At 47.2% G+C, this 22342-nt stretch overlaps 8 non-coding genes and 2 pseudogenes across 8 annotated transcripts; all 10 read left to right on the plus strand.

Annotated features, from left to right (window-relative positions):
- Positions 1 to 1098: 1098 nt before the first annotated feature.
- LOC141178036 (U2 spliceosomal RNA) lies at positions 1099 to 1176 on the plus strand (annotated as a pseudogene).
- Positions 1177 to 6740: 5564 nt separating this feature from the next.
- On the plus strand, positions 6741 to 6933 carry LOC141177698 (U2 spliceosomal RNA). The gene has a single exon (XR_012254269.1). It is a non-coding gene; the product is annotated as a U2 spliceosomal RNA (small nuclear RNA).
- Positions 6934 to 8048: 1115 nt separating this feature from the next.
- LOC141178001 (U2 spliceosomal RNA) lies at positions 8049 to 8216 on the plus strand (annotated as a pseudogene).
- Positions 8217 to 8740: 524 nt separating this feature from the next.
- LOC141177665 (U2 spliceosomal RNA) lies at positions 8741 to 8922 on the plus strand. Its single transcript, XR_012254239.1, has one exon. It is a non-coding gene; the product is annotated as a U2 spliceosomal RNA (small nuclear RNA).
- Positions 8923 to 10040: 1118 nt separating this feature from the next.
- On the plus strand, positions 10041 to 10231 carry LOC141177367 (U2 spliceosomal RNA). The gene has a single exon (XR_012253968.1). It is a non-coding gene; the product is annotated as a U2 spliceosomal RNA (small nuclear RNA).
- A 1115-nt stretch (positions 10232 to 11346) lies between these two features.
- On the plus strand, positions 11347 to 11537 carry LOC141177535 (U2 spliceosomal RNA). The gene has a single exon (XR_012254121.1). It is a non-coding gene; the product is annotated as a U2 spliceosomal RNA (small nuclear RNA).
- Positions 11538 to 12652: 1115 nt separating this feature from the next.
- On the plus strand, positions 12653 to 12843 carry LOC141176893 (U2 spliceosomal RNA). The gene has a single exon (XR_012253539.1). It is a non-coding gene; the product is annotated as a U2 spliceosomal RNA (small nuclear RNA).
- A 1115-nt stretch (positions 12844 to 13958) lies between these two features.
- Positions 13959 to 14149, plus strand: LOC141176896 (U2 spliceosomal RNA). Its single transcript, XR_012253541.1, has one exon. It is a non-coding gene; the product is annotated as a U2 spliceosomal RNA (small nuclear RNA).
- Positions 14150 to 15264: 1115 nt separating this feature from the next.
- On the plus strand, positions 15265 to 15455 carry LOC141176897 (U2 spliceosomal RNA). The gene has a single exon (XR_012253542.1). It is a non-coding gene; the product is annotated as a U2 spliceosomal RNA (small nuclear RNA).
- A 6136-nt stretch (positions 15456 to 21591) lies between these two features.
- Positions 21592 to 21786, plus strand: LOC141177945 (U2 spliceosomal RNA). Its single transcript, XR_012254443.1, has one exon. It is a non-coding gene; the product is annotated as a U2 spliceosomal RNA (small nuclear RNA).
- The last annotated feature ends 556 nt before the right edge of the window (positions 21787 to 22342 follow it).

Raw genomic sequence — 22342 nt, forward strand, 5'->3', positions numbered from 1 at the left:
AAATCAGAAAGAATTGAATTCAATGTTTTTTGTTCATTTTGCTTGTTTGTCGGATTTTGGGATGGACTCTTTGGCTTTGCTTTTCTTCTCCTCATTGGATTTTTCATGTTCAAAGTTGCAGAAGCCAGATTACAAGCTCATTTTGGTTCAACTTCAGCAACTGTGCATTGCATTGCCATGTAATGTGATGCAATGCTATCTTTCTAGCTCTCCCTTTTTACTTCCTTTTGGATAAACAGACATATTAGGCAAGCATTTTGGAGCTTTCACCTAAATAACTACAGGTGGTGAGATAAGCTGCACAATATAATTGACCTTTCAGTATATTGTTGCACACACACCATCTATTTAGCAAATGCCCTTGTTATCAACAGCAGCCTTTTAAACTCACCTGAGCTAACAGGTATGTGCGCTGGTTACTCTGCTGCGCTTAAAATTTCTTTTTTGGTTTGCTACAATGCCTTTTCTGAAACGTTGTCTCCTTCTGCTGGAACACTGACTTCTTTCATTTAATGCCTGCAGACTATAAAAGAGAACCCAACCCAAAAAGTTTGGTTGATTAGTCTGTGGCATTCTGTTAAACTGTTGCTTATGGCGGTCTCTGTGAGCTTCTCAGCGACATTCAGCCAGCCAGGTATCCTGCCTGCAGTAGATGGAATGTGGCAATGGAACGCTGGCTGCGCGTGTCATAATAGGCTCTGAGCCTTTATATACCTGTGCACAGCAGCAGCCACCTTCAGTCTGCTGCTGGACAGCCAGCAGCAGCAGCAGCAGGAGAGGTATGTAATCAGGAGCCCTCCTGCTAAGGGTAGACAGCTGCTCGTTCCACCCCACCCCCCGCCTTAATTGGTTCTCCTCCCTTCCAACGGTGTTGAGGCGGGTGGGAACAGCAGGGGGTGAAGGTGCTGTGTTTAAAGAGGTGGAGTTATGCAGATCTAAAACGCGTGGATTGCAACAGCAGCAAGCCGAAAAGTGCAGGCATGTAAGGGATCTAGAGGTTGACAACATGTCTTCTTAACGGGAGTCCAGGAGCTCATCTCCACAAATGGACTTTTCAGGATCCTTGGGTGGCTCCGTAGTTTGAAACCAATTCTGGTTATCGCTTCTCGGCCTTTTGGCTAAGATCAAGTGTAGTATCTGTTCTTTTAAGAACACAAGAGCTACGATCTACACTTGACGAGAGCGATCGAACTCGGAAGGAGAAGAGCTTCGGAGCCCAGCTGACATCAGAGAACGAAGGCGGATATCGGTGGGAGGAAGAAGCTCTAAAGAATCCAGAAGAAGACGAAGACTCGGAGAAGAATCGGGCTGTCCTGTGGAATCTTCGAGGAAGAAAATCATCGTGACAAAGACCTTTCGGGGAATTTGTCCAGAGCACGACGGGAGAAGAATCTGCATAGCTCCACCCATTCCGGGAAGAGTTCCAGATCCAGCTCCAAGAAGTAACTGCAGGAGGAAAGCCATGGCAAGCGCTGCGAGGAAGGCCGAAAAGAAGAGCCTGGAGCTGGGGACAGCCAGGAGGGCCCAGCCAGGAGCCGATTCTGACCCCAAGGACTCTGCCTCCACGACTGGCCAGCAGAAGGGACCCCAGAAGCCCCGCCACGAAGCTCCAGCCCTGGAGCCATGGATGCGGCAGACGGTGGCCCTGAAGCTGAAGGAAGTGGATGGGAGGGTGCCGGACATGTCCTCGGACGTGTTCTGCCAGAAGATGCTGCTGGATCGAGGCTTCTCCAGGTCGGACACCCTCAGCATCCAGACCTTCTTGACGGGGATCTTCTTCGTCACCTTCGCCACTGTGAACACCTGCAGGAGGTTCTGGGAAATGGTAAGCGCAAAAGGACCGGATAATTCTTTCTCTGCCTTTACAGGTAGCTGCCCTATCCAGAGGGATGAAAGGAGGATCACGGTCTCCATGCGCAACCCGCACACCCCAGGCCAAGACATCTGTACCTTCCTGAGACGCTTCTGTTTGGTTGTGAAGGAACCCTCTCACATCCTGAATGGACTCGGCTTCTGGACAGGTAAGTGGTCGGTGACCGTTAGACTTCACAGGGACCTGGCGTACTCAGACGGACTTCGGCACCTGCCCCCGACATTCTCCCTGGGCAACTCCTACGGCCTCATCTATTACCCGGACATGCCGCGGAACTGCAGGAGATGCGGCAAGAACGGCCACGAGATGAAGGACTGCAAGGAGGATGCCTGCAGGATTTGTCGAGTGACGGGACACAGCTCGAAGGACTGCCCGAAGAAGACGTCCTGCAACCTGTGTGGGCTGGCGGCTCATCTGTACAAGGATTGCCCCAGGCGTGAGAGATCCTGGGCATCGGTGGTTGCGACGACCCCAGCTACGGAGGACAAGGCCCCGACGACCAGGCCTGTGAAGGTCAAGGACGCGACGACCAAGGCCCCAGCGGCCAAGGCCGAGACGACCAAGGCCAAAGTGGTCAAGGAGTCGGTGGCCAAAGCCCCAGCGACGGTCCCAGCAGCTCCGAAGCAGAAGAAAAAGTCAAAGGAGGGTAAGAGTTCTGTCACCCCTCTCTCGATCCCTCCCCCTGCCACCCCCGTCCAATCCCCCCCCACCCCGGCCACCCCTGCTGAGGATTCCACTTCCTCTTCCTCCTTCCCCTACTCCTCAGCAGGTGTCCTTTCCCCTGCCCCGGCAGCCACTCTCCCTCCCCAGACCATGGTAGCGGTGGAATTAACCTTTCCTCCACCCGCCGCTATCTATTCCGAGGAGGATTTTCCCCTTCTTGTCTCCCCAGTTCCAACCCGGGGAAAGAGGAAGGTGGAGGACAGCCCTGCTACTGAATCCTCCAAAAAGAAGATTCTGGATTTCGTAGGCGAAAAGGAGGATACCCTCCCTGAGCCAGAAGAGATGGAGCACATGGTTGAGACCCTGGTGGCCGAGCCAGAAGAGGAGGAACTGGTGGTCGCCGAGATTGAGGCCGCGCTGCTTGACCAGATGGAGGAAGAGGGCCTGCTGGTGATCCCGTCACCAGCAGTCAACACCGACGAGGGACCACCCGACCGGAGTGGTAACTAAGGTGTATTGCCTGCGCTAACTTTTTCTTTTTTCCCTACATGATGGCTAATATTAACTTATTTTCCATTAATGTCAGGAGCATCAAGGACAAGTTCAGACGTCAGACTATTTATGCCTTCCTTACTTCCCAGTTGTGTGATGTTTATATGTTGCAGGAATGTTCCCTTCCCTCCTCTAGGTCCTTCAAACATCTGGCCAGGGAGTGGTCCCACGGTCCATCCTACTGGTCCGGTGGGGGTGACTGCAAGTCTGCGGGGGTCGCAATTCTGATCAGGGGGGGCGCATTCACGCTTGAGTCCGTCCAGGAGCTCATCTGCGGCAGGGCTCTTGTTGTAGATGGCAACTGGGCGGGAGAACCTGTCAGGTTCATCAACGTGTATGCGTCCCCACTGAAGAATGAGCGTTTGGAGCTTTTCCAGACCCTGCGGCTTCAGCTTGCCACCACCAGGACCTTAGTGATGGCCGGGGATTTCAACTGCCCCATCGAGGAGGACGGTCGTAGTTCTGGCACATCTGCCAAGTTGGACATCACGTCCAAGCTGCTCATCGAGATGGTAACCGAGGCCTCTCTTCAGGACGTGGTGGGCTCCATGGGGAGAGGCTCCACGAACTATTCGTGGAGCCGACCCGATGGCTCACTCCGCTCCAGGATTGACTTTGTGTTCACCTCTCGGGCAGTCAGGCAGAGTAGGCACTCGATGGTCTCCTGCTTCTTCTCCGACCACAGAGCCATTCACTTACAAGGTGTCCTCGGCGACGGTTTTCCGTCCGGCCCCGGCTCCCGGAAGCTGAATTGTGCTCTGCTGGCTCAGGATGAAGTCGTGGAGGAGCTGAGAGCAGCCTACGCAATGTGGCAGTCCTACAAGGGTAGCTTCCAAACAGTCTCTGATTGGTGGGAATATGTTAAACTTGAGTTTCGCTGTTTCTTTCAGGCCAAGGGTCGACAACAGGAGTGTGAGAAGAGGAGGGACTTCAGAGGGCTGCAGCGCGAGCTGCGGTCGCTGCAGGACCTTCTTCACTGCGGCTGGGACGTGAGGGAGGAGCTGGAGGAGACCAAGAAGAGCCTGAAAAGGCACTTTGAGGAGGAGTCCAAGCGAATCATCTTCCGTTCCAAAGTGGAGAATCTGGAGAAGGGTGAGAAATGTAACTCATTCTTTTTCAGGAAACTTCATGCCGGTCACACGCCCCTGAACGAGCTGCGAGACGAGAGCGGAAACATGCGACGTGGGAAGGAGGACGTGATGAGGGTCGTCAGCGACTTCTACAGCGAACTCTACTCCCACAAGACTACCGACCCCGACGCTGCTGATAAGTTCCTGTCAGGTATCACTAACCATCTTGATCCTGCAGGCACGGCAGCCTTGGACAAACCTCTGATGGTGGGCGAATTGCTCTCTGCCGCTAAATCCTTTAGGACCGGCAGGACCCCGGGCAGTGATGGTCTTCCAGCGGAGCTCTATGTAGCGCTGGGAGACCTCATCTGTCCGGACCTGTTGGACCTGTACGAGGAGATGGTGGTGGAGGGTAGAATGCCTCCATCTTTGAGGGAAGGAATGGTCACGATCCTGTACAAGCGGAAGGGAGAGAGGTGCGACCTGAGGAATTGGCGTCCCATCACTCTGCTCAACGTGGACTACAAGATCCTGGCCAAGACGATGGCGACACGACTTAAGACGGTCATCGGACGGATCATCCACCCGGACCAGACCTGCGGCATCCCTGGACGTCGCATCGCAGACAGCCTCGCTCTCGTGCGGGACACGGTCGAGTACATCAAGGTCCGCCGCGCACACGCGGCCCTGGTCTCCTTGGATCAGGAGAAGGCCTTCGACCGGGTTTCCCACGAGTTCATGGGCCGAGCTCTGCACCGGTTAGGTTTGGGTAACATGTTTTGTTCGTATGTCCGTCTGATGTATTTTGATATCCGCAGCTCGGTGTTGGTGAACGGCTGGAAGACTGACCCCTTCCCTGTCCTCTCTGGGGTCAGACAAGGCTGCCCTCTATCACCTCTTCTTTTTGTTTGTGTTATAGAACTCTTCGCAGAGGCTATCCGGCAGAATGGAGAGATCAGAGGGATCACCGCACCGGGTCCGGGACGACATGAGGTCAAGTGCTCGCTCTACATGGACGACGTCACCGTCTTCTGCGCTGATCGTGGTTCAGTCGACGCCCTCGTCCAGACGTGTGAGAGGTTCGGCCGGGCTTCAGGGGCCAAAGTCAACTGCAGGAAGTCGGAAGCCATGCTCTTCGGGGATTGGCAGCCGGCCTCCTCCGCCCCCTTCCCCTTCAACATTCAACCGGATTTCCTCAAGGTGCTGGGAGTCTGGTTCGGGAAGGAAGGAGCGGCCCTCAAGTCCTGGCAAGAACGCTTGGCCAAGGTGAAGCAACGGATCGGACTCTGGAGCCTCAGACACCTCACTTGTGAGGGTAAGGCACTCGTCCTGCGTAATGAGGTCCTGCCCGTCTTGCAGTACACGGCGCAGGCCTGGCCCCCACACGTCACTGTGTGCAGGGCCATTACCAGGACAGTGTTTCACTTTGTCTGGGGATCCAAGATGGACAGAGTCAGGCGGGCCGTCATGTACAAGGAGCCTCGCAAGGGTGGGAAGGGCGTTCCAGATATCCCCACCCTCCTGCGATCCTCTTTTGTGTGTGATTGTGTCCGCCGGACTTTGCAAGTCAAGAATGGCTCCGCGGGCAGGTCCATGTCTTGCTTCTTCCTGCTTCCTCTTTGGAGGCGACTCGGCTGGGACAAGTGGGACAGCTCCTTCCCCTACAACTGGACGACGCCATGGTTCTACGGAGACGTCGTTCGATTTGTGGGGGAGCATCAACTGGAGGGACTCAAGCCCGACTTGTGGAAGCCCAAAACTATCCACAAGCTAATCAGAGCCAAGGATGACGTGGAGAACATCACAGGACTTCACCAGGACACGCTGGAGACTGTGTGGACAAATGTGTCGTCTGACAGGCTGACCAACGGGCACAAGGACTTGTCGTGGATGGCGATTCAGGGCGGACTGCCCGTCCGGTCAATCATGCATGCCCGGAACCTGTGTAAGACCCGGTACTGCCCAAGGTGCCCCTTCGTGGAGGAAACATCTTTGCACACTTTTTGGGACTGCGGATTTGCACAGCGCCTATTGACTGCACTTGAGGACGACCTGAGGAACTCTGTCCCCAGGGCGAGCCTATCGCACCATTCTGTGCTTTACGGACTCTTCCCTGGGGTTCATACCGTCGGAGCCATCCAGGAGGCTTGGCGCCTTATGAACTGCTTCAAGGATGCCGTTTGGGTCGCCAGGAACCGGCTCATCTTGAGGACGGAGAGGATGTCCATCCAGGACTGCCGCAGGCTGATCCACAGCCTGCTCAGAGACTATTCCATCATGGACGGTCCGGAGGACGAGGACGAGGACTAAACCCCTCCTCCCCCTCTCCCCTTATGTGTCTTGTCTTTCAATAAAGCTTCGGGCCTGTGATTTTCCCCTCCCCATCCCCTTTTTCCCAATCCCCATCCCTTATCACGGTTCGTCGTACTGTATTGATTGACATGCTTTTTCTTTCAGATTGAGTGTTTTGTGTAGCATAGGGGTGTGATGTGTCTAGTTAGTGCGTCGTATCCTCATGCTATGTAAATATGATGTAGAATTCTGTGTGTACTGGGCTGCGGCACTGTACACTGTCTGTTAACTTATTTTTTGTGCTAATAAAAGATATATTCAATCAAAAAATCTGTTCTTATCAGTTTAATATCTGATACGTCCCCTATCTGGGGACCATATATTAAATGGATTTTTAGAACAGGGAGATGGAAAAAGAGCTTGCTCTGTCCACTCCACGCATTGACCTGGTATTGCAGTATCTCCAGGACCGGTGCACCCCTTCTTTAATGCAGTTTCTAAAATCAGAAAGAATTGAATTCAATGTTTTTTGTTCATTTTGCTTGTTTGTCGGATTTTGGGATGGACTCTTTGGCTTTGCTTTTCTTCTCCTCATTGGATTTTTCATGTTCAAAGTTGCAGAAGCCAGATTACAAGCTCATTTTGGTTCAACTTCAGCAACTGTGCATTGCATTGCCATGTAATGTGATGCAATGCTATCTTTCTAGCTCTCCCTTTTTACTTCCTTTTGGATAAACAGACATATTAGGCAAGCATTTTGGAGCTTTCACCTAAATAACTACAGGTGGTGAGATAAGCTGCACAATATAATTGACCTTTCAGTATATTGTTGCACACACACCATCTATTTAGCAAATGCCCTTGTTATCAACAGCAGCCTTTTAAACTCACCTGAGCTAACAGGTATGTGCGCTGGTTACTCTGCTGCGCTTAAAATTTCTTTTTTGGTTTGCTACAATGCCTTTTCTGAAACGTTGTCTCCTTCTGCTGGAACACTGACTTCTTTCATTTAATGCCTGCAGACTATAAAAGAGAACCCAACCCAAAAAGTTTGGTTGATTAGTCTGTGGCATTCTGTTAAACTGTTGCTTATGGCGGTCTCTGTGAGCTTCTCAGCGACATTCAGCCAGCCAGGTATCCTGCCTGCAGTAGATGGAATGTGGCAATGGAACGCTGGCTGCGCGTGTCATAATAGGCTCTGAGCCTTCATATACCTGTGCACAGCAGCAGCCACCTTCAGTCTGCTGCTGGACAGCCAGCAGCAGCAGCAGCAGGAGAGGTATGTAATCAGGAGCCCTCCTGCTAAGGGTAGACAGCTGCTCGTTCCACCCCACCCCCCGCCTTAATTGGTTCTCCTCCCTTCCAACGGTGTTGAGGCGGGTGGGAACAGCAGGGGGTGAAGGTGCTGTGTTTAAAGAGGTGGAGTTATGCAGATCTAAAACGCGTGGATTGCAGCAGCAGCAAGCCGAAAAGTGCAGGCATGTAAGGGATCTAGAGGTTGACAACATGTCTTCTTAACGGGAGTCCAGGAGCTCATCTCCACAAATGGACTTTTCAGGATCCTTGGGTGGCTCCGTAGTTTGAAACCAATTCTGGTTATCGCTTCTCGGCCTTTTGGCTAAGATCAAGTGTAGTATCTGTTCTTATCATATCGCTTCTCGGCCTTTTGGCTAAGATCAAGTGTAGTATCTTTTGAAAAGGCAGTTTTGTCCTTGGGCTGCCCTAGTAAATTGATGCATATTACACACTGGTTTGGTGCACTTGTTAGTACGCCAGGTGGCTCATAGAGTTATCTGATGGAAAACATGGCCCTCCAGGATCGAAGTCACTAGGCTGGGTAAGTGTGAGGGCTTTGGAGCAATGTGCCCCAGGAGTAGGCGCCCTGGTGGGAGTCCAAGCTTACTGGGACTGGGAACCCCAGAAAGACTTGGCTTCGTAGCACGCCGCACCTTTGCCAATCATACTTTCTGAGCAACCCCCCCTATTCCTGGCCTCCGGGCTAGGAAGGGGAATTTTTATAAACCCGGTCGGAGGTCCGGTCAGCTTTGGGCTGAGAAACCAACACAGGCTCCAGCTCCACTAGGGTGGCAGCCTAGATGGAAGCTGGGAGCACGAAAACGGCTCTTCTCCGGCTTCGGCTAGGGAGAGCATCGGAGATCCCTGACCCTCGCTGTGGCCTTCTGGCTCGGAGGGATGGGGATGGTTTATTGGGGACCCTCTCCTCCGGGAAGGGTCCACATGAATCCTCGCCTCGTGCGCTGTTTTGGTGTGACTTCGGTCACATTTTTCAGTGCCTTGGATGCAGCTTCAATCAAAAAATCTGTTCTTATCAGTTTAATATCTGATACGTCCCCTATCTGGGGACCATATATTAAATGGATTTTTAGAACAGGGAGATGGAAAAAGAGCTTGCTCTGTCCACTCCACGCATTGACCTGGTATTGCAGTATCTCCAGGACCGGTGCACCCCTTCTTTAATGCAGTTTCTAAAATCAGAAAGAATTGAATTCAATGTTTTTTGTTCATTTTGCTTGTTTGTCGGATTTTGGGATGGACTCTTTGGCTTTGCTTTTCTTCTCCTCATTGGATTTTTCATGTTCAAAGTTGCAGAAGCCAGATTACAAGCTCATTTTGGTTCAACTTCAGCAACTGTGCATTGCATTGCCATGTAATGTGATGCAATGCTATCTTTCTAGCTCTCCCTTTTTACTTCCTTTTGGATAAACAGACATATTAGGCAAGCATTTTGGAGCTTTCACCTAAATAACTACAGGTGGTGAGATAAGCTGCACAATATAATTGACCTTTCAGTATATTGTTGCACACACACCATCTATTTAGCAAATGCCCTTGTTATCAACAGCAGCCTTTTAAACTCACCTGAGCTAACAGGTATGTGCGCTGGTTACTCTGCTGCGCTTAAAATTTCTTTTTTGGTTTGCTACAATGCCTTTTCTGAAACGTTGTCTCCTTCTGCTGGAACACTGACTTCTTTCATTTAATGCCTGCAGACTATAAAAGAGAACCCAACCCAAAAAGTTTGGTTGATTAGTCTGTGGCATTCTGTTAAACTGTTGCTTATGGCGGTCTCTGTGAGCTTCTCAGCGACATTCAGCCAGCCAGGTATCCTGCCTGCAGTAGATGGAATGTGGCAATGGAACGCTGGCTGCGCGTGTCATAATAGGCTCTGAGCCTTTATATACCTGTGCACAGCAGCAGCCACCTTCAGTCTGCTGCTGGACAGCCAGCAGCAGCAGCAGCAGCAGGAGAGGTATGTAATCAGGAGCCCTCCTGCTAAGGGTAGACAGCTGCTCGTTCCACCCCACCCCCCGCCTTAATTGGTTCTCCTCCCTTCCAACGGTGTTGAGGCGGGTGGGAACAGCAGGGGGTGAAGGTGCTGTGTTTAAAGAGGTGGAGTTATGCAGATCTAAAACGCGTGGATTGCAGCAGCAGCAAGCCGAAAAGTGCAGGCATGTAAGGGATCTAGAGGTTGACAACATGTCTTCTTAACGGGAGTCCAGGAGCTCATCTCCACAAATGGACTTTTCAGGATCCTTGGGTGGCTCCGTAGTTTGAAACCAATTCTGGTTATCGCTTCTCGGCCTTTTGGCTAAGATCAAGTGTAGTATCTGTTCTTATCAGTTTAATATCTGATACGTCCCCTATCTGGGGACCATATATTAAATGGATTTTTAGAACAGGGAGATGGAAAAAGAGCTTGCTCTGTCCACTCCACGCATTGACCTGGTGTTGCAGTATCTCCAGGACCGGTGCACCCCTTCTTTAATGCAGTTTCTAAAATCAGAAAGAATTGAATTCAATGTTTTTTGTTCATTTTGCTTGTTTGTCGGATTTTGGGATGGACTCTTTGGCTTTGCTTTTCTTCTCCTCATTGGATTTTTCATGTTCAAAGTTGCAGAAGCCAGATTACAAGCTCATTTTGGTTCAACTTCAGCAACTGTGCATTGCATTGCCATGTAATGTGATGCAATGCTATCTTTCTAGCTCTCCCTTTTTACTTCCTTTTGGATAAACAGACATATTAGGCAAGCATTTTGGAGCTTTCACCTAAATAACTACAGGTGGTGAGATAAGCTGCACAATATAATTGACCTTTCAGTATATTGTTGCACACACACCATCTATTTAGCAAATGCCCTTGTTATCAACAGCAGCCTTTTAAACTCACCTGAGCTAACAGGTATGTGCGCTGGTTACTCTGCTGCGCTTAAAATTTCTTTTTTGGTTTGCTACAATGCCTTTTCTGAAACGTTGTCTCCTTCTGCTGGAACACTGACTTCTTTCATTTAATGCCTGCAGACTATAAAAGAGAACCCAACCCAAAAAGTTTGGTTGATTAGTCTGTGGCATTCTGTTAAACTGTTGCTTATGGCGGTCTCTGTGAGCTTCTCAGCAACATTCAGCCAGCCAGGTATCCTGCCTGCAGTAGATGGAATGTGGCAATGGAACGCTGGCTGCGCGTGTCATAATAGGCTCTGAGCCTTTATATACCTGTGCACAGCAGCAGCCACCTTCAGTCTGCTGCTGGACAGCCAGCAGCAGCAGCAGCAGGAGAGGTATGTAATCAGGAGCCCTCCTGCTAAGGGTAGACAGCTGCTCGTTCCACCCCACCCCCCGCCTTAATTGGTTCTCCTCCCTTCCAACGGTGTTGAGGCGGGTGGGAACAGCAGGGGGTGAAGGTGCTGTGTTTAAAGAGGTGGAGTTATGCAGATCTAAAACGCGTGGATTGCAGCAGCAGCAAGCCGAAAAGTGCAGGCATGTAAGGGATGTAGAGGTTGACAACATGTCTTCTTAACGGGAGTCCAGGAGCTCATCTCCACAGATGGACTTTTCAGGATCCTTGGGTGGCTCCGTAGTTTGAAACCAATTCTGGTTATCGCTTCTCGGCCTTTTGGCTAAGATCAAGTGTAGTATCTGTTCTTATCAGTTTAATATCTGATACGTCCCCTATCTGGGAACCATATATTAAATGGATTTTTAGAACAGGGAGATGGAAAAAGAGCTTGCTCTGTCCACTCCACGCATTGACCTGGTATTGCAGTATCTCCAGGACCGGTGCACCCCTTCTTTAATGCAGTTTCTAAAATCAGAAAGAATTGAATTCAATGTTTTTTGTTCATTTTGCTTGTTTGTCGGATTTTGGGATGGACTCTTTGGCTTTGCTTTTCTTCTCCTCATTGGATTTTTCATGTTCAAAGTTGCAGAAGCCAGATTACAAGCTCATTTTGGTTCAACTTCAGCAACTGTGCATTGCATTGCCATGTAATGTGATGCAATGCTATCTTTCTAGCTCTCCCTTTTTACTTCCTTTTGGATAAACAGACATATTAGGCAAGCATTTTGGAGCTTTCACCTAAATAACTACAGGTGGTGAGATAAGCTGCACAATATAATTGACCTTTCAGTATATTGTTGCACACACACCATCTATTTAGCAAATGCCCTTGTTATCAACAGCAGCCTTTTAAACTCACCTGAGCTAACAGGTATGTGTGCTGGTTACTCTGCTGCGCTTAAAATTTCTTTTTTGGTTTGCTACAATGCCTTTTCTGAAACGTTGTCTCCTTCTGCTGGAACACTGACTTCTTTCATTTAATGCCTGCAGACTATAAAAGAGAACCCAACCCAAAAAGTTTGGTTGATTAGTCTGTGGCATTCTGTTAAACTGTTGCTTATGGCGGTCTCTGTGAGCTTCTCAGCGACATTCAGCCAGCCAGGTATCCTGCCTGCAGTAGATGGAATGTGGCAATGGAACGCTGGCTGCGCGTGTCATAATAGGCTCTGAGCCTTTATATACCTGTGCACAGCAGCAGCCACCTTCAGTCTGCTGCTGGACAGCCAGCAGCAGCAGCAGCAGGAGAGGTATGTAATCAGGAGCCCTCCTGCTAAGGCTAGACAGCTGCTCGTTCCACCCCACCCCCCGCCTTAATTGGTTCTCCTCCCTTCCAACGGTGTTGAGGCGGGTGGGAACAGCAGGGGGTGAAGGTGCTGTGTTTAAAGAGGTGGAGTTATGCAGATCTAAAACGCGTGGATTGCAGCAGCAGCAAGCCGAAAAGTGCAGGCATGTAAGGGATCTAGAGGTTGACAACATGTCTTCTTAACGGGAGTCCAGGAGCTCATCTCCACAAATGGACTTTTCAGGATCCTTGGGTGGCTCCGTAGTTTGAAACCAATTCTGGTTATCGCTTCTCGGCCTTTTGGCTAAGATCAAGTGTAGTATCTGTTCTTATCAGTTTAATATCTGATACGTCCCCTATCTGGGGACCATATATTAAATGGATTTTTAGAACAGGGAGATGGAAAAAGAGCTTGCTCTGTCCACTCCACGCATTGACCTGGTATTGCAGTATCTCCAGGACCGGTGCACCCCTTCTTTAATGCAGTTTCTAAAATCAGAAAGAATTGAATTCAATGTTTTTTGTTCATTTTGCTTGTTTGTAGGATTTTGGGATGGACTCTTTGGCTTTGCTTTTCTTCTCCTCATTGGATTTTTCATGTTCAAAGTTGCAGAAGCCAGATTACAAGCTCATTTTGGTTCAACTTCAGCAACTGTGCATTGCATTGCCATGTAATGTGATGCAATGCTATCTTTCTAGCTCTCCCTTTTTACTTCCTTTTGGATAAACAGACATATTAGGCAAGCATTTTGGAGCTTTCACCTAAATATCTACAGGTGGTGAGATAAGCTGCACAATATAATTGACCTTTCAGTATATTGTTGCACACACACCATCTATTTAGCAAATGCCCTTGTTATCAACAGCAGCCTTTTAAACTCACCTGAGCTAACAGGTATGTGCGCTGGTTACTCTGCTGCGCTTAAAATTTCTTTTTTGGTTTGCTACAATGCCTTTTCTGAAACGTTGTCTCCTTCTGCTGGAACACTGACTTCTTTCATTTAATGCCTGCAGACTATAAAAGAGAACCCAACCCAAAAAGTTTGGTTGATTAGTCTGTGGCATTCTGTTAAACTGTTGCTTATGGCGGTCTCTGTGAGCTTCTCAGCGACATTCAGCCAGCCAGGTATCCTGCCTGCAGTAGATGGAATGTGGCAATGGAACGCTGGCTGCGCGTGTCATAATAGGCTCTGAGCCTTTATATACCTGTGCACAGCAGCAGCCACCTTCAGTCTGCTGCTGGACAGCCAGCAGCAGCAGCAGCAGGAGAGGTATGTAATCAGGAGCCCTCCTGCTAAGGGTAGACAGCTGCTCGTTCCACCCCACCCCCCGCCTTAATTGGTTCTCCTCCCTTCCAACGGTGTTGAGGCGGGTGGGAACAGCAGGGGGTGAAGGTGCTGTGTTTAAAGAGGTGGAGTTATGCAGATCTAAAACGCGTGGATTGCAGCAGCAGCAAGCCGAAAAGTGCAGGCATGTAAGGGATCTAGAGGTTGACAACATGTCTTCTTAACGGGAGTCCAGGAGCTCATCTCCACAAATGGACTTTTCAGGATCCTTGGGTGGCTCCGTAGTTTGAAACCAATTCTGGTTATCGCTTCTCGGCCTTTTGGCTAAGATCAAGTGTAGTATCTGTTCTTATCAGTTTAATATCTGATACGTCCCCTATCTGGGGACCATATATTAAATGGATTTTTAGAACAGGGAGATGGAAAAAGAGCTTGCTCTGTCCACTCCACGCATTGACCTGGTATTGCAGTATCTCCAGGACCGGTGCACCCCTTCTTTAATGCAGTTTCTAAAATCAGAAAGAATTGAATTCAATGTTTTTTGTTCATTTTGCTTGTTTGTCGGATTTTGGGATGGACTCTTTGGCTTTGCTTTTCTTCTCCTCATTGGATTTTTCATGTTCAAAGTTGCAGAAGCCAGATTACAAGCTCATTTTGGTTCAACTTCAGCAACTGTGCATTGCATTGCCATGTAATGTGATGCAATGCTATCTTTCTAGCTCTCCCTTTTTACTTCCTTTTGGATAAACAGACATATTAGGCAAGCATTTTGGAGCTTTCACCTAAATAACTACAGGTGGTGAGATAAGCTGCACAATATAATTGACCTTTCAGTATATTGTTGCACACACACCATCTATTTAGCAAATGCCCTTGTTATCAACAGCAGCCTTTTAAACTCACCTGAGCTAACAGGTATGTGCGCTGGTTACTCTGCTGCGCTTAAAATTTCTTTTTTGGTTTGCTACAATGCCTTTTCTGAAACGTTGTCTCCTTCTGCTGGAACACTGACTTCTTTCATTTAATGCCTGCAGACTATAAAAGAGAACCCAACCCAAAAAGTTTGGTTGATTAGTCTGTGGCATTCTGTTAAACTGTTGCTTATGGCGGTCTCTGTGAGCTTCTCAGCGACATTCAGCCAGCCAGGTATCCTGCCTGCAGTAGATGGAATGTGGCAATGGAACGCTGGCTGCGCGTGTCATAATAGGCTCTGAGCCTTTATATACCTGTGCACAGCAGCAGCCACCTTCAGTCTGCTGCTGGACAGCCAGCAGCAGCAGCAGCAGGAGAGGTATGTAATCAGGAGCCCTCCTGCTAAGGGTAGACAGCTGCTCGTTCCACCCCACCCCCCGCCTTAATTGGTTCTCCTCCCTTCCAACGGTGTTGAGGCGGGTGGGAACAGCAGGGGGTGAAGGTGCTGTGTTTAAAGAGGTGGAGTTATGCAGATCTAAAACGCGTGGATTGCAGCAGCAGCAAGCCGAAAAGTGCAGGCATGTAAGGGATCTAGAGGTTGACAACATGTCTTCTTAACGGGAGTCCAGGAGCTCATCTCCACAAATGGACTTTTCAGGATCCTTGGGTGGCTCCGTAGTTTGAAACCAATTCTGGTTATCGCTTCTCGGCCTTTTGGCTAAGATCAAGTGTAGTATCTGTTCTTATCAGTTTAATATCTGATACGTCCCCTATCTGGGGACCATATATTAAATGGATTTTTAGAACAGGGAGATGGAAAAAGAGCTTGCTCTGTCCACTCCACGCATTGACCTGGTATTGCAGTATCTCCAGGACCGGTGCACCCCTTCTTTAATGCAGTTTCTAAAATCAGAAAGAATTGAATTCAATGTTTTTTGTTCATTTTGCTTGTTTGTCGGATTTTGGGATGGACTCTTTGGCTTTGCTTTTCTTCTCCTCATTGGATTTTTCATGTTCAAAGTTGCAGAAGCCAGATTACAAGCTCATTTTGGTTCAACTTCAGCAACTGTGCATTGCATTGCCATGTAATGTGATGCAATGCTATCTTTCTAGCTCTCCCTTTTTACTTCCTTTTGGATAAACAGACATATTAGGCAAGCATTTTGGAGCTTTCACCTAAATAACTACAGGTGGTGAGATAAGCTGCACAATATAATTGACCTTTCAGTATATTGTTGCACACACACCATCTATTTAGCAAATGCCCTTGTTATCAACAGCAGCCTTTTAAACTCACCTGAGCTAACAGGTATGTGCGCTGGTTACTCTGCTGCGCTTAAAATTTCTTTTTTGGTTTGCTACAATGCCTTTTCTGAAACGTTGTCTCCTTCTCCTGGAACACTGACTTCTTTCATTTAATGCCTGCAGACTATAAAAGAGAACCCAACCCAAAAAGTTTGGTTGATTAGTCTGTGGCATTCTGTTAAACTGTTGCTTATGGCGGTCTCTGTGAGCTTCTCAGCGACATTCAGCCAGCCAGGTATCCTGCCTGCAGTAGATGGAATGTGGCAATGGAACGCTGGCTGCGCGTGTCATAATAGGCTCTGAGCCTTTATATACCTGTGCACAGCAGCAGCCACCTTCAGTCTGCTGCTGGACAGCCAGCAGCAGCAGCAGCAGGAGAGGTATGTAATCAGGAGCCCTCCTGCTAAGGGTAGACAGCTGCTCGTTCCACCCCACCCCCCGCCTTAATTGGTTCTCCTCCCTTCCAACGGTGTTGAGGCGGGTGGGAACAGCAGGGGGTGAAGGTGCTGTGTTTAAAGAGGTGGAGTTATGCAGATCTAAAACGCGTGGATTGCAGCAGCAGCAAGCCGAAAAGTGCAGGCATGTAAGGGATCTAGAGGTTGACAACATGTCTTCTTAACGGGAGTCCAGGAGCTCATCTCCACAAATGGACTTTTCAGGATCCTTGGGTGGCTCCGTAGTTTGAAACCAATTCTGGTTATCGCTTCTCGGCCTTTTGGCTAAGACCATTTGGTTGCAGCCTGATAGGTGCGAGTTCTCTGGAGGAATCCAGGCCTTTTTGCGAAAGGATTTGGCGATTTTCTGTGGTAATATACCGACAGGTTTTGAAGATGAACTTCGTGAAGGATACTATCCGAATTGGAGTGGATCCATCAGTTTCCGAGAGGAATAATGTGTCCTTCATCGTGGAGAAACTTTTGGAAGGAAAAGCTGGAGCAAAACGAGGCGACTTCTACAGCGTCAACGAGTTTCCTAAATCAGGTACATATGACGTGACTTTTGTAGAAGAAAATACCTGCCTTGATGTGTTTGAGTGGCTTCGGAGTCACACTGATGATCCTTTTTTGGAAGGGGTGTGGTTTGAACCCTTGTTTGGACTTCAAGAAAAGATTGTGTGGGTAACAGTTTATAACCCTTTTACTGAGCCAGCATTGCTTGAAGGCTTCCTTGCACGGTACTGTGATTATGTGCGTAAAGGGGAAAAGCAGTTTAATTCTTTAGGTATTTTCAACTGCAAATACAAGTTTCGGGTGAAACTGAAGAAGGATCCTGGAAGTGTGGGAGGCTTTAGACATCCTCCTGCGAATTTTTCTGTGGCGGGACATAGGGGCTTCCTTTACTATGTAGGGCAGCCTATGTATTGCAGGAAATGTTACTGCTTTGGACATGTGCAGGATGCATGTAAGAAAGGGCAATGTTGCCGTAACTGCAAAGAGGAGGGGCATGTGGCAAGTGCGTGCCCGAAGCCCAAGGCTTGTGACATGTGTGGAAGTGGTGAGCACATGTTTAAAGATTGCCCGCAGGGTGTGCCCAGGAAAACTGATAAGGAGAGGAAGAAGGAGGAGGAGGAGAGGAGGGTTTTGCAGCAGATAGAAAGAGAAACTGCTAGAATGGAGAGAGAGCAGAGGAGGCGGAGTGAAAGGTCTGCCCCTGAAACTGTGAGTCTGAGGCCTGCTTACCAGAAGGAGAAAAAGGCACCTAAAATGGAGAAGGAGCTTGTGAAAGAATTGAGGAGAATGGAGGGGCAGATGAATGCAGCGGGAGAAGGAAGGTGTCCGGATACGTTGGACTTTCAGGACGCTGTAGATGCTGCAGATTGTATGGAAACTGGGGAAGGGTCATCACACCCTTCAGATCCTGAGAATATTGAGGAGTACTTCTCCGATGAGGGTGGGGGGAGTAGAAAGTGTCACAGGGAGGGTGGTGGGGCAAATGATGAAGAAGATATCAAGGCACCGCAGCGAAAAGTGGGTGCCAAGAAAGCAAGGTGGGGTGATGGTGATGCTGCTAGCGGCTCGGAAACGAGTTGCTCGGTTCAGATGGTGGAAGAAGATAGTGGGGGTGCTGGTTAAGGTTGCCTTGCAATATGCGTGATAATGCCTATTATAAGCTTTGACTTAAGTCAAAGGCTTTTTCTTGTGAGTGGAGTTTTTGTAGTGTTTTTGTAACTTTTCTGTTTTCGTTTTTTTTTAGGAGGTTTAAAAAAGGAAAAAATGGGTTTTACTATAATTTCACAAAATGTGAGAGTGTTTAAAAATAAGGCCAGGAGGGCTGCAATTTTTGATTTTTTGGCTATGAAGAATGCATCGATTTTTTGTTTGCAAGAGTGTGGAGTGGTGGATGGGGTGAGAGGAGATGAATGGTCTCATGGAGCATCTGTGTGGTCGGGGAGTGCATGTAATAAAAATGATGGTGTGGGGATTTTAGTTAAAGGGAGGGAGGTGGTTTTGAGTGATTATGTGGTGATTGATGTGGGGAGGTGCATTTTAGCAAATTTTGAGTATAAAAATGTTAAATTTTGTGTTATTAATGTTTATGCGCCGGTGGAGAAAAATGACCGGAAAAAGTTATTTGAAAAAATTAAACTTTTTGTTCCGGGAAGAATGCCTGTGGTGATTGTGGGTGATATGAATTGTGATGTGGGGAGAGTGAATGTGGATGTGTCTGGGAAAACTTTGTTAGAGTTGGTTAGTGATTTTGATTTGCATGATATGCAAAGTGTATGTAAAGTGAGGCCTTTGTTAAATACCTTCTTTTCCGAAAGTGGAAGAATACAATCTAGATTGGATTACTGTTTTATTTCAAAAAATATGATTCCTGTTGACTATAAGCAGGAGAATGTTTTGTTTTCAGATCATGTGTGCATGTCGTGTGAGTTGGATGTGAATGTGAATGGGGTGTTTGGGAAAGGTTTGTGGAAGTTGAATGTTAAGTTATTGGAGTATGAGGAAGTAAGAAAGGAATATGCAAGACGGTATGAGGAGTGGTGTGAGTGTAAAAATGGTTTTGGGAATGTTTGTGGGTGGTGGGATTGGGTTAAAAAACAGACAAAAAATTTTTTCAAAAATTTGGGTTATAAGATGGCAGCAGTCAAGAGGAGACATTTTGTGAGTTTAAATGCACGTTTAAGTTTCTTGTATAAATTGAGGGAGGGAGGGATGGAGGTGGAGGAGGATATTTTACAAGTGAAAAAGGAGGTTCATGAGTTCTTGTTGGAAAAAGGGAGGAGTATTGTCTTTAGAGCAAAAGTTGATAATTTGGAGTATGATGAAAAATGTTCACGTTTTTTTTTCAAGAAGGTTTTTGGGAAAAAGCAAAATATGTGTGTGTTGAATGGAGCAGATGGAAGCGAGGTGAGTGGAGAGGATATGTGTGAGGAAGTGGCAAAGTTTTATGAGGATTTGTATGCTGTAAAGTGGAGGGATGAGTGTTTGGAGAATGATGTTTTGAGTACGTTAGAGAGTAAATTGAATGAGGCGGAAAGAGAGAGGGTGATGGATGCTGTGACAAGTGATGAAGTATGGAAGGTTATGTGTAGTATGGCTTTGAATAAGACGCCGGGGGGGGATGGTCTTCCAGTAGAATTTTACCGCATGATGTGGGATGTGATTGGGAGTGATTTTGTGGATTTTTGTAAGTATATGTGGGAAAATATGGAGGTGGCAGGTAGTATGCGTGCAGGTATGGTTGTATTGATTCCGAAAAAGGGTGATTTGAAGAGTCTGAAAAACTGGAGGCCAATAACATTATTGAATTGTGATTATAAGATCTACGCAAAATTAATGGCAAATAGGATGCGTGATGTGATAGAGAGTGTGATTGGGGATGAGCAGTGTTGTGCAGTACCTGGGAGACGGATTCACGAGTGTGTGTGTATATTGAGAGATTGTCTATGGGATTGTATGAGCCGGAAGAAGAGTGTGTTTTTGTTGAGCCTGGATTTTGAAAAGGCGTATGATAGGTTGTCGCATTGCTTTTTTGTTTAGAGTGTTGCTGAGAATGGGTTTTCCTGCTGATTTTGTTGGGAGAGTGAGAAGTCTATATACAGATATTTATAGTTGTGTTTTAATGAACGGTTATGTCGGTAGGAGAGTGAATGTGCATTCGGGCGTGAGGCAGGGGTGTCCGTTATCCCCTGTGGCTTTTATTTGTGCAATTGAACCTTTGTTGTGTATGTTGAGGAAGGATAAAGTGGTTCGAGGTGTGCAAGTGCCGGGAGGTGGAGGAAGAGAGTGGAAGGTGAGTGGTTATATGGATGACGTGTGTGTATTATGTGATTCTGAATGTTCGGTGAGGCGGGTGAAGTTGTTAGTGTCTATCTTTTGTGGTGCGTCTGCATTTAAAGTGAATTGGGAAAAGAGTGAGTGTAAGGTTTTTGGAAGTGGTATTTTGAGTAGAGATGTAGGTGTGAACGTAGTGAATGGGCCCATTAAGGTTTTAGGAGTGAAGTTTTCAGAAAGATTGGATGGGAAAGAAAGTTGGGATGACGCGAAAGAGAAGGTTGAAAAGAAGTTATGTTTTTGGAAGTTGAGAAGCCTTACTTTCTTTGGAAAAATCTTAGTCATTAAAAGCGTGGTGTTGCCTATTTTTTTATATGTTGCAGTTGTGTTTCCACCAGGTTATATGGTTTTGAGAGGATTGAATAGGATTTTGTTTGTTTTTTTGTGGAATTCTAAAATGGAGAGGGCGCGGAGGGAAGTGTTGGTGAAGCGTATGGAGAAAGGTGGTTTGGGTTTTCCAAATTTAGAAGTTTTTTTGGGTGTGAATATTGTGGTGTTTGTGCTGAAAGTGATTATGGGCGATGGAAAGTTTTCATGTATGTGTGGATATTTATTTGGGGCTTATTCTTTTCGTTTGAAGTGGAGAGAGAGGGATTTGCGGTGTCCGGTTGCTTTTTAGGTGCCCGTGTGGTATGTGTGGGTTTATAAGTTTTTGGTGAAGTATGAGTTGTGTGATGTGGATGTGAGGTTGTTGGGAAATAAGAAGGCTGTGTACAGGATGATTGAGTGTAGAGAAATGGAGAGTGGAATAAATTTGGTGAGAGGGTGTGATGTGCAAAAAGTATGGAAGAAGGTGCGGATGGGTGGTATGACAAATAAGCAGAGTGAGGTTGTGTGGCAGTCTTTGCATGGAGTGTTGCCAGTAAGAGAGTTTCAGAGGAATAGAGGTTTAGTGAGGAGTGAAACGTGTCCAAGAAATGGCTGTGGTGGAAGGGAAAGTGTGTTGCATGTTTTTTGGAATTGCCAGTATGCTAGAGATGTGATTGGGAGAATGGGGCCTTTGTGTAAAGAATTGTGTGGTGTGAATTTGTTGTCCTTTGAGTTGTTTATGTTTGGTTTGGGAATATGTGATGGGACGAAGGAAAGAGTCTTGTGGTTGATGCTTGCGTGTATAAAGGAAGTGTTATGGGATGTGAGGAATGTGTATGTGTTTAAAAGGAAGGAAATTGCTGTAAAGGATAGTGTGAAGGTGATTATGGGGAAGATGTATGTGTGTTTCCTATGGGACAAAAAGAGGAGAGGGGAAGTGGATGCGGAGGGAATATGGAAAGTTAAAAAGTGGAGATATTTTGTAAATACTTCTTGATCTTGTTTTCTGTGTAAGGTTTAAAAAGAAGAAATAAAAATTTTTCCGGTGATGATGGGAGCAGCATTTGTGTCGTTGAGATGATGCAGCTGTTTGGAAGGAAGTTCCTTTGGTCGTGACTATAGACCGTGGATTTCCCCATCTGAGGGAAAAAAAAAAAAAAAAAAAAAAAAAAATCTGTTCTTATCAGTTTAATATCTGATACGTCCCCTATCTGGGGACCATATATTAAATGGATTTTTAGAACAGGGAGATGGAAAAAGAGCTTGCTCTGTCCACTCCACGCATTGACCTGGTATTGCAGTATCTCCAGGACCGGTGCACCCCTTCTTTAATGCAGTTTCTAAAATCAGAAAGAATTGAATTCAATGTTTTTTGTTCATTTTGCTTGTTTGTCGGATTTTGGGATGGACTCTTTGGCTTTGCTTTTCTTCTCCTCATTGGATTTTTCATGTTCAAAGTTGCAGAAGCCAGATTACAAGTTCATTTTGGTTCAACTTCAGCAACTGTGCATTGCATTGCCATGTAATGTGATGCAATGCTATCTTTCTAGCTCTCCCTTTTTACTTCCTTTTGGATAAACAGACATATTAGGCAAGCATTTTGGAGCTTTCACCTAAATAACTACAGGTGGTGAGATAAGCTGCACAATATAATTGACCTTTCAGTATATTGTTGCACACACACCATCTATTTAGCAAATGCCCTTGTTATCAACAGCAGCCTTTTAAACTCACCTGAGCTAACAGGTATGTGCGCTGGTTACTCTGCTGCGCTTAAAATTTCTTTTTTGGTTTGCTACAATGCCTTTTCTGAAACGTTGTCTCCTTCTGCTGGAACACTGACTTCTTTCATTTAATGCCTGCAGACTATAAAAGAGAACCC

The sequence above is a fragment of the Phyllobates terribilis genome, unplaced genomic scaffold (assembly GCF_046119375.1).
Source record: "Phyllobates terribilis strain yellow unplaced genomic scaffold, ASM4611937v1 Scaffold_27__1_contigs__length_16484149, whole genome shotgun sequence".
In the NCBI taxonomy this organism is placed as follows: domain Eukaryota; kingdom Metazoa; phylum Chordata; class Amphibia; order Anura; family Dendrobatidae; genus Phyllobates; species Phyllobates terribilis.